This window comes from Dama dama, chromosome 18, assembly GCF_033118175.1.
Source record: "Dama dama isolate Ldn47 chromosome 18, ASM3311817v1, whole genome shotgun sequence".
Classification (NCBI taxonomy): domain Eukaryota; kingdom Metazoa; phylum Chordata; class Mammalia; order Artiodactyla; family Cervidae; genus Dama; species Dama dama.
In genome coordinates, this window is record NC_083698.1 from 72108821 (window position 1) to 72120433 (window position 11613).

The following is an 11613-nucleotide window of genomic DNA, read 5'->3' on the forward strand; positions in this document are numbered from 1 at the left end:
TTGATTTTGTAACAGTTTTCTTTGGAGGGTTCAAAACAAAACTAGCTAGGTCAAAAAATGAAATCTATACAAAGGCAGTATGGATGAGAGGTAGCCAGACTTCCTGGTTCAAACCCAGAACTGCCCCTCATCAGTTTAGGGTCCTGAGCTAGTTCCTAGTTTTTCTGTATCTCTGCTTCCCTTTCTGTAACATGTAGATAATGATGACATTTACCTGATAAGATTGCTATTAGTTAGGTTAGATAGTACAGGAACATTGTTTACAACAGAGCCTAGCACATAAACCAGTTTGATATATTGGGATTCAATTCAGTTCAGTCACTCAGTCGTGTCCGACTCTTTGAGAACTCTTGGACTGCAGCACTCCAGGCCTCCCTGTCCATGGCTAACTCCTGGAGCTTGCTCAAACTCATGCATATAGAATCAGTGATGCCATCCAACCATCTTATCCTCTGTCATCCCCTTCTCCTCCTGCCTTCAATCTTTCCCAGCATTGAGGTCTTCTCCAATGAGTGAGTTCTTCGTGTCAGATGGCCAAAGTATTGGAGTTTCAGCTTCAGCATCAGTCCTTTCAATGAATATTTAGGATTGATTTCCTTTAAGATTGACTAGTTTGATCTCGTTGCAGTCCAGAGGACTCTCAAGAGTCTTCTCCATCAGTGTAATTGTCCTATGTAGCAATTAATATGCATTCACTTGAGAGATATGCTTTGAATAGGTAAATTTAAAGCATATTAAGTGTTGTATGGACAAATCACATCTCATTGCATAGATTAGGAGTCAGGAAATTGTTTTTCTGTCAAGGGTTAGATAATGAATAGCTTTGGCTTTTGTGGACATATGGTCAAACTACTCAGATCTGTTGTTTTGTCACAAAGCAAAGATTACAAGTCACACAGAGATGGTTCAGTTTAGGTGTCCCTGCTCACTTCCCCCTCTCAGGTTTCTTGCCTGGATCTTTGAGATAAATATGTCTCTGACAGTGGATCTTGGTGAAAACGAAAGAGATGCTTCACATAAATATCTAGCATCATTCCAAGTGCATCATAGTTACTAGGCTACTGTGACTGTCTCTTCCTTCTTCTGAAGAGGGACCCTGACCCAAAAAACAGAGGCCAGAGTACTCTGGAAAATATCTATTTTTTTTAAGATGACAAAGAAGCATGATTTACTCTTAGAAAGATTTCCGTCAAAAATGGTAAAATTATTTTGAACATTCAGAGAGGGATGCTTTGTCATCAAGAAAATGGACCTCTCTGGAGCATTTTTTTCCCTTATTATTCTGAGCAAATGTGACTCCTTATTCCTGAGACTGTAAAATTGTACTGGCAGGCTCATGAAATTAATCTTGCCAGGTATCTTCCAAATGTTTGCTTTCAGGTTCCTGTTTTCTAGCCCCCTCACAAGGTGTCATATGAGTTCCTGTACTTCCTAAATCAGGAAATAGTTTCCCTCATTCTTCAGAGACCAACAATTTCCTTTCAGCATCTCTGGTCCTGTGGTCACAAACAGGTTCTTGCAGGAGACCTGGGTTTGTTAAGGATCACCCAGGACAACTCAAGAGGATTAGAAAGCCCTGATTCCTTTATCTGATCAACCCCCACACATCTAATTGTGGCAGGAAGGCTTGGTTTAAATTAAGCTTCTCCTCCTTCTTTGTTCTCCAAATGCTTTTTGACAGGTCTTTTAGAGGCACAGATTAACTCTTCTGTCAGGAAGAATGTAGGGGTTCTACTAGCCTTTGGCCATGCAAGGTCATCCTTGAGGTTTTCTGTGGTTCTCTGGTGGGGATGAGACATCCCCTCCTCTGTGTTCTATTTTTAATTTATTTTTAATTGGAGGATAATTACTTTACAATATTGTATTGGTTTTTGCCATATAGCAACATGAATCAGGCATAGGTATATACATGTCCCCTCAGTCTTGAACCTCCATCTCACCCCATCCTGCCCCTCTAGGTTGTCACAGCACTGAACTTGAGCTCCCTGCACCATATAGCAGTTTCCACTGGCTATTGAATTCTTTAGCATAGGCTTATACATGCACTGTGTGGTCTGCACAGAGAAGGCAAGTCAGAAATCTCAGAATCATATCAGCACAGATGAGTAACAACATGTAACGTTAGCTGCAACCTTGTTTGGACTGTGCTCAGTTCTTCATCATTACTGGCAGATTGACAGCCTCTTTGCAGTCCTTATGCTAGCATTTGCTTTACCTTGCTAGCAAAGGCAGGCTGCAAAGGGAACCTTCCATTCAGGATCCTGATTCTCTTGTGCCTCAGGCTGCCTGCTCTTCCCCAGGTCTCCAGGAAAGCAAAGCCCCTGGATAGTTGTCTCTGTTCTTCAAAGTCTTGAACAAAACAGCGACACATCTCAGACAGTGGGAAGGAAGCTCTGTCAGTTTCATCCTCTCTCTCTCTCTCAGTCTCTCCCTGGCTCCTCCTTCTCTTCTTGTCATTTTCCAGAATCCCTCTTGTCCACATCACCAACCTTTTATCCTCCAGCTAGTCCTCTGGGGCCCTGGCCAGTTCCCCTCTGGGCAGCAATGCTGCTGGTGCAGGACTCATGATGGGATTTCTGGAGCCTGGCTGAACAGGGGCAGCCTGAGTTGCGAATGTGTCCTCATCCGAGGCTGGGACTACTTCATCATAGCATTATGTAAATAAATTCTTTTAAAATAATAAATTAAATTTTATTTATTTTATTTTAATTAATTAATTATTATTTTATTTTGATTTATTTTATTTAAAATAAATTTTAAAATAATAAATTCTTTTAAAAGCATATTTCACCCAACGTGTACAAAATTCCAGTTACAAGATGAAAATGCCTTAGGGATGTGACCTACAGCCCAGTGACTACAGTTAATAGTGTGTGTGTGCTAAGTCACTTCAGTAGTGTCTGACTCTTTGCAACACTATGGACTATACCTTATTCCATGAGATTCTCCAGGCAAGAATACTGGAGTGGGTTGCCATTTCCTTCTCCAAGGGATCTTCCCGACCCAGGGATATTCCCAGCCCAGGGATCTTCCAGAACCAGGTATCAAACCCAGGTTTCCTGCACTGCGAGCAGATTCTTTACCATATGAGTCACCAGGGAAGCCTGATAGTACTGTACTGCATATTTGATATACAGTCCTACAGTTAATAGTACTGTATTACATATTTGAAAGTGGCTAAAGAGCTTAAAATTCATCATTAAAAGAAAAACAAACTTTTTTTGTTATTATAATTATGGTGATCATTTCACAATATATACAAATATGAATCACATCGTACTCCTAACACTAATATTGTCATATCATTAAAGTCAATTATACCAAAAAAAAAAAAAAAAACTAAAAAGAGAAGCGTTTTAAAAGAGCATATTCACAGTACACCTGTTACACATGAAATCCTGTGCTTAGTGTGGAGAAGGGAGAAGCAAAGGCAACTTGGCCTCAGCGTTCAAAGATGGCTTGTTTCAACAGGGAGAAGATCATGTCAGTCAGCAGTAGTACTACCATGTGACAGATGCAAACACAGAAGCAAGGATGAAACTCAGGGAGGATAAATGAGCACGGAACTCTCCTTTTGGAGCAAGGGAGGGTAAAGGGTGAGATCTTCAGAAAAAGAGGTGATGTTGGTGGCTGTCTTAAGAAGACAAATGGACAGGAAAGCTAGTGTGGATTCCGGTGTTCACAAAGACGTGGAGGTGTATAGTGTGTAGACAACCAAGAATGTGTTGGGGAGGCAAGTAGCTGGAGATGATGCTAACCAGGAAGGAGATCCTCCTGATGAACTGACTACCGCTCTGAGGAATCCTGGGGTTTCACTGTGTAAGCCATAGAGAGAAACATTGCTGAGGCTATTCCGAATGAATGAATGGATAAAAGAACTAATGGATGAGATTAACTGCGGCATTTAAGGTGATTATACACTAAAAATAAAATTTTATGTTTTTAACCTAGAGAGATTTAAAGTGTCTGTGTTATAAACACAGATGCATAGACTTAATAATACATTTAGGCTTGAATTCTTTCTGGAATGAAAATTATCATGGTTTTTTCCTCTGGCAAATTTTCCAGAAAATGACAAAACCTGATTGGAGAAATAGTTCCAATACTATTTCCTATTTAAAGTTGCTTGAATATCTTTCATATTTTAATCATCTGTTTAACCATTCCCATTTTTTCTCATATGAACTTGAGATAGATTTGAATAGAGACACATTGACAGTGTTTTGTAAATATTTATACAAACTAAGCCTTTCTGTTGGTGATGGACAGGGAAGCCTGGCGTGCTTCAGTCCATGGGGTCACAAAGAGTCAGACATGACTGAGTGACTGAACTGAACTGAAGGCTTCCAGGTGGCACCAGTAGTAAAAAATAATAATAATAATCCACCTGGCAATGCATATGCAAGAGACGGAGGTTCGATCCCTCCATCAGGAAGATCCCACGGACGAGGAAATGGCAACCCACTCCAATATTCTTACCTGGAAAATTCCATGGAGAGAGGACCCTGGCTGGCTGCAGTCCAAGGGGTTGTAAAGAATCAGAACACAATTGAGCATGCACACAAGCAAATGAGCATGCACACACGCATACCAACTCAAAGACAGATTTAAAATAGGATGAAATGTATCTGATGACTACTAGTCTTTGGATGGATATGATGTGCATGATGTTATGTTTGCAACTTCATAGTTTCAAAGAAGGCTTTAGTGTAGACATTGTCCATATCAAGGCTTCCCAAGTGAACACCAAGTATGTGGCATCATCATCGCTTTTCCTCCTGCAGGACAATCCTTTCCAGCATCACTGAGAGATTAACACTACAACCTTGATGTTGACCATAGCAGTTCTGTGAGCTTTACAGTAGCCAATGCAAAGAGAGAAATAAGCTTATTATATCTAACTTCCCCAAGAACATCTCATATAACTCCAAACAAGGAAAACGTTGTGGCAATGAAAAAAGTTCCATTTGTCAGTTAATTTGGGGGACACTTGTGCTTTCCAGTGGACCTTCCCACTACGTCAGAAGATGCAGAGCTGCTTCTCATTTGCATCAGGATTAACTGTATTTATCCCAGGATTTCCCAAATGTATTTGACTATAGAACCTAGATGTCACTTAAAAAAAAAAAAAAAGATTATGTGGTTAAATACTAATAATAAGTAAAATATTTTCAATTAAAAGCTTGAGTTTAATCAGGTGACTAGGAAGAAAACCTTTTCCTGGAAACAAGTTCTGGATAAATTTTGGGGTAGTTCTATAAATAAGGCGGTATTGGAAAATGTAACAATTTATTTTAAAGGGTACAGAAAAATTCTATGTGGCATATTGTTAAACATGCACATGACATTTTAAAAATCAGTTTCAGTGGATGCAGTTTTAAGGGGGAAAGTGGAAGTGGAAGCGTTAGTTGCTCAGTAGTGTCCAACTCTGCAACCCCATGGACTGTAGCCTGCCAGACTCCTCTGTCCATGAAATTCTCCAGGTAAGAATACTGGGTGGGTTGCCATTCTCTTCTCCAGGGGATCTTCCCAACCCAGGGATCAAACTCAGATCTCCTGCATTCCAGGCAGTTTCTTTACCAACTGAGCTACCAGGGAAGCTGACATTTTAAAAATCAGTTCAGTGGGTGCAATTTTAAGGGGAAAAAGCTAATATTAATCAGTTCTACAGTTTGGGGATATACAGGCTTTTTGACTCAATCTGTCAGATAAAGAATAATATTTTTCCCCAACCATGGAATCCACTATGCTTGGCATATGTGAGTTCACAGTCAAATGGGGCCTGCCGAGCTTCTGCTCATTCACTTTGATTTAATGACTCTTCCTTGATTGAAAGGAGAAAGAGTTTATGACTATGTCCCCTTCTTACCATCTTCCATCCAGGTTCGTGGGACTCCAGAACATGCTGCCATGGAGTGACTTCTAAAACAGAAAAGTTTCATATGTCATTTTTACTTGATTCAGAAACATGATGGTGGCATTCTCTTTGAAGTACATATGCAGCTGACAAGTAAGTGGAGAGGAGTCTGGCAGAGCCTGTTTCTGGATTCTCCAGTCCAAAAACACTTGGAAAAATATTTCAGCTATTTCAGTGGACTCAAAGTACTTTGGAACTTTCTTATTGCTTCCTATAGTTCTGTACCTGTTTTTGATTCAGCCCTTCCATTTGGTTGAAGAGAGCATAGAGGAAACTGAATCATGTTTGAACACTTAGAGTTTCTAGCTCTGAAAATTCCTATTCCATAGACAGACAGACGTCTTTCACAAACTTCCCACAAGCAAGCATGAGATTCAGGCTTAGCATGGCTCACTGCTGTGCGTGAGCTTCCTGAAATGGGATTATCTCGAGATTATGTTTATCCACCATGGATTTACGGGTGGGGATTGTTGGGCAGTTTGGGCTGGATTCAAGTGTTGGTGACATGGAGCACAAATATGGAAACTGCCACTTTAGCTGGAGCTGAGTATGTTCTGGGTAAACTGATTTTGGTACGAATGAGAAAAGTAAGGGTGTTATCTGGAGAATGAGCACTGTGTATTAGTCTAGACAAATAATGCAGAACATGGATAAGAAAAGGTCCTGAGCAGGGAGAAGGGTGGTGTTTCATTGATAAAATGTCACCCACTCTCAGATAGTTGATGATATGTATTATAAAAGTGATACATGGATGTATTTTTTTTCCCATTGACTTTTATTAAAACAACCTTTGTGTGAACTGGCAATTTCTTTTGCAAATATTAGTGAAAGCATATTTCAGAAAATATAGTAGTAAAAACAAATCCAATTTCAGAAATATGCTTGTTGCCAGACATCAGTCTTCAGCTCACTAGTATTTCCAATAGGTCTTAAATACACATTAACAAGAGAAATAACTTACTGTTTAAGATCAAAAAGTTGAAAAATCCTTCACTACCTCTCAAAAATTATTCAGCATTCTGTCCAATAAAGTGTATTTCTCTTCTGATAAACTGCATTTATAATGGTTTTGAGCACAATTGAACATTTTCCCTCCCAAATGATGGGGGTGTATTTTGATGTATGAAAATTCAGGGTAGGCTATGGAGAAGTCTCAACTTCCTCACCATGTCTCATACTAGACTGGGGCTCTATGGCATGTGCAAAATTTTTATGAGGGTTACTTGGAAGAATAAATCCAGAATTTAGCCTTTTATCTCTCAAAGACCAGCTTAATTTTCACTCCTCTGTTGTACATTCTACAAACATTTATTGAGTACCTATTACATGCCATACACTGGATCAGGCACTAGAAGTACAACTGATGAATGAAAGCTGGACCCCATTTCCAGAGAGTTAATAGGCTAGTATAAATAGGGTTAAGTAAGTTGGCAATTGGGTTTCCTAGGTTTTGCTAGTGTTAAAGAACCCGCCTGCCAATGCAGGGGACACAGAAGACACGGGTTTGATCCCTATGTCAAGAAGATCTCCTGGAGGAGGGCATGGCAACCCACTCCAGTATTCTTGCCTGGAGAATCCCACGGACAGAGATGCTGGTAGGCTACAGTCCATAGGGTCACAAAGAGTCAGCCACTACTGAAGCAACATGGCACTCATGCAAGTTGGCAATTATGGTTTAGGATGAAATATTTTATTCTCTGGACAAGAATATGGACACTTAACCTGAGGCTGCATCCAGCCTTCTGCACCTAGGGGTGTTTCCAAGAGGAAACAAAATCTGTTAAGAATGTCAATCTGGAAAGATTAATATAAGACAAAGTCAGGGAAGAAGATGCCTGGCGTGTGGGCAGAGTGAGTCTGGAGGAAAAGTCCTGCCACAAAAACAGTGCCTGGAGGCTAAAGCGAGAACACGTCCCAGCTGGGGAGCTGAAAGAATTCTGTCGGAAGGAGTGTGGCCTTCAAGAAGGATGTGGTTGAAGTAGCTGAAAGGATTCTAATCCCAGAAAAGCACCACTAGCTGTTCAGTTCCATGCATGCTGTGCTCTGGTTATAACCGATATCCAGCGTCACTGTCATGGGTTGAACTGAATCTCTCCAAACGTTTTATGTTGAAATCTTAACTTTCAGGAACCTCAGAAAGAGACCTTACTTGGAAATAGGCTCATTGCAGATGTAATTAGTTAAGATGAGGTCATAAGGGTGATTCTTGATCCAGGATGACTGGTGTCTTCATCCAAATGGGAAATTTGGGCACATGGCAGGCAAGAACACGGGGAGGATCTGATGTGAACAGGAAGCAGAGATCAGGGTGAGGCTTCTGTAAGCCAAGAGATGCCAAAGATGGCTAGAAAACCCCCAGAGGCTCAGTGAAAGGTATGAAAGATTCCCTGGCACGGACTTTAGAAGAAAGAATCCTGCTGACACCTTGATCTTGGACTTCTAGCCTCCAGAACTATGACAGAGTTAATTTCTGTTTAAGCCACCCAGTTTGTGGTGTTTTGTTACTGAAGCCCCCGGAAAGAGATATAATCAATAAAAGTACATTTTCATTCTTGCTTCTCTATTTCTCCTACTCTTCTTCTGTGTATCCAGTGTCCATCCTTCTCTCCTCTGCCTGAAGAATTCTTCATTTCCAAGATCCAGCACCAGCATCTTTTCCCTGAAGACAGTCAGGCTGTCTCCTATGTTCTGAGTGTACTCAATACCCCCGCCTTAGAATACTTAACATCCTAGACTGTTATTGCTTTTGTCTTTACCACTTAAGCCAGTCTCCAGGGATATAACTGAAACTTGTTTCTCTAGCCTTCCTCTTGATCTTAGAGGATGAAGCACTGACACCAGGAAATGTGTGTTAAATAAATTATTTGGAAATTCTTGAGATTTTTGCTTCCTCCTCTTTTTTAATGCATGGAGATCATCTCCTATCATGGGTCACGGACCACATAGTTCTTCCTTATGTCTGAGGTCAGTGGAGGGCCATGGGCTCCAGGGGGTTCCCTGTGATGCTGTTATTTCAGCTGAGTTCAGATATCACTGACAAGTCACTGGATGTGGGCACAGGTGCTGCTCCAGGTTCGCTGATGTCGATCCACTACTGCTCACTTCCAGTTTGATCCTACATCTTTCTCTCAACCTTAATGAGATAAAAAGATGAATACAGGCATTTAAGAGAGGCACTGTCTAGTGGCAGGCTTCCCAGATGGCACTAGTGGTAAAGAACCAGCCTGCCAATGCAGAAGGTGTAACAGACACGAGTTCAATTCCTCTGTTGGGAAGATGCCCTGGAGGAGGGCATGGAACCCACTCCAGTATTCTTGCCTGGAGAATCCCATGGACAGAGGAGCCTGGTGGACTAGAGTCCATTGGGTCACAAAGAGTCAGACATGTCTGAAGCGACTTAGCATGCACACACTGGCTAGTGGCTAACGGCAGTCTAAAAGAAAGACTCGGTTTAAAGAAAAAACATGAATGAAAATACTTTGAAAAAAACTCAGTAGAGCTTGGTGAGCTTGGCTACAGATTCAAGATGAGGCCAGATCCATTTCAAAGTGTTGAATTACAAGGACATTTTGAATGCATTTACCTTAAATACAGAAGATACCGTGGCATGCACACCTCTCCCACATGAGTCCCTGTGTACCTTCCTACCTGGCCAGCACAAATACCCTGTACTCATCAGCCACATAGGATGCCCTGGGCACTCAGGGCTCTTTCCTTCCATAGTACTGCCCCCTCTGCTAAGACCTCCTGCCCTTCTTGGCTGCCTGGGAATTCCCTTCTTACCACCTGCTATCTCACTCCAGTGTCACCTTCTTTTGATGAGGTTGCCTCTTACTCATTCTTCTGGAGTAGACTCCTGGCCCTCCCACTCCATATCACCACATGGACTGTTCACCCACTTCTCCATCACACACTTAGGAAACTCTGAACTGTTGGAGAAGAGATGTAAGAGACATACAGAAATTAAAAGAAAACAACAACAACAACAAAAAGCCACCAGCTTGTTGCAATTAATGCCAGATTGGCAAGACCAGCATTTTGGGTTTTTTATGCACACTTCTTCCTAGATATGCAGCTGATCTCATCTAATTGCAGACTTTCCTTCAAGGAGATAAACCTCCCTCAGGGTTTACCCTGCTGAGGAGACCAGAGTGAAAAGATCAGCAGGTTCAGCTTAAAGTCAAGTCGACCGGAAATTCTGGGAAGGTCTGACTTAACCATGGGTTGAACCATTTCCCCTGGTGGCTCAGACAGTAAAGAATCTGCCTGCAAAGCAGGAGACTCTGGTTTGATCCCTGGGTCAGGAAGATCCCTGAGAAGGGAACAGCTACCCATCCAGTACTCTTGCTTAGAGAATTCCATGGACAGAAGAGCCTGGTGGGCTACTGTCCATGGGGTCGCAAAGAGTAAGACATGACGGAGTGGCTGACATTTTCGCTTTCAAGCCATTTTCCAATCTTCTCCCACAAGAACTAGATGTGTGTGAGGGATGGAAGGGAGAGGCTTCTATCCTTGCAATTGGAGAGTCAGAGTTCCCATACTGTGGGTGAGAGCAGAAGAGTGGAGGAGAAAGGACAAACCCCTCTATAGTTCTGCCTTCTTAGTAGCAAAGCCCTGCACACCACCTTCGTAGAAATTATCACAATTTGAATTTAAGCTCTTTGTTATTGCTTATTTACTTTTTTTTTTATCTGTCTGCCTTCCCAAATTACAAACTCCCAGAGAGTGAAGATCATATCTTATTCATGAATGCACAAACTTGATTCTTAGCATGTGTTTAATAATTCTTTTGTTAAATGAACAGGTGAATAAGAGCCAAGGGTCAACGGTAGAAAAAAACACCCAAAGATGCCTTCCAAAGGGACAGGGAAGAAATGATAAAAAATCAGTGTTATTTATCATTCCAGCCCATGCAAGTGAGTGTTTCAAAGAAGGGGTGTCTTAACGCTGACCAGGGCTGTGCCTGATGCTAGGGTGTGTAAGAGGGCTAAGCTAAGTGACAGGGGAAGGGTTTGGAATGGGGCCATCCTCTTGTGACAGAGATCTGTTACATTTGGACTTGTTATGGGAATCAGCACAAGTGTGAGCTCCCCCTGGACTCATGGACCCATCTATGGAGCTCATTAGAAGCATTCTAATGTAACCTGGCAGCCACTTTTCAGGCCAGGTTACAACTCCTCGGGACACCAAGGAGGAGATGATGACTCTCAGATTTCCTGAGAGTGTGGTTTTCCTGAGAGTGTGCACAGAAGCCAGAATGCCTGGAGAAGGGGAGGCAGTGTGGCGGGGCTTCACCAGTGTGGCGGGGCTTCACCCCACCCTGGAACTATCAGCTCCAGCAGCTCTGCCCTTATCTGTTTTCTATATGGGCTTCCCACCTGAGATTTTATTTGAAGACAATGTTCTGATACAAAACATAGTTTGCAAACCATTCAGGTAGACATAAAGGTCTCTGAAGGGTACATTGTTCAGTTCATCTTTCAGATAAAGCGTAAGCCCAATTCAAATTAGCCCAGGAAGAAAAGGTGATGGACCAAAAGGACATCAGGGTTCTCACTGAGTCAGAGGAAGAAGTTCAGGAACCAGGATATCTGGGGACCCCTCAGATTGTGGTCAGGCCCCCAGAGGCACCTGCTTTCTCCTTAAGAGGGCTCTTAAGGAGAAGAGTATTGGGGAAGATCTCCACTGACCCTGTT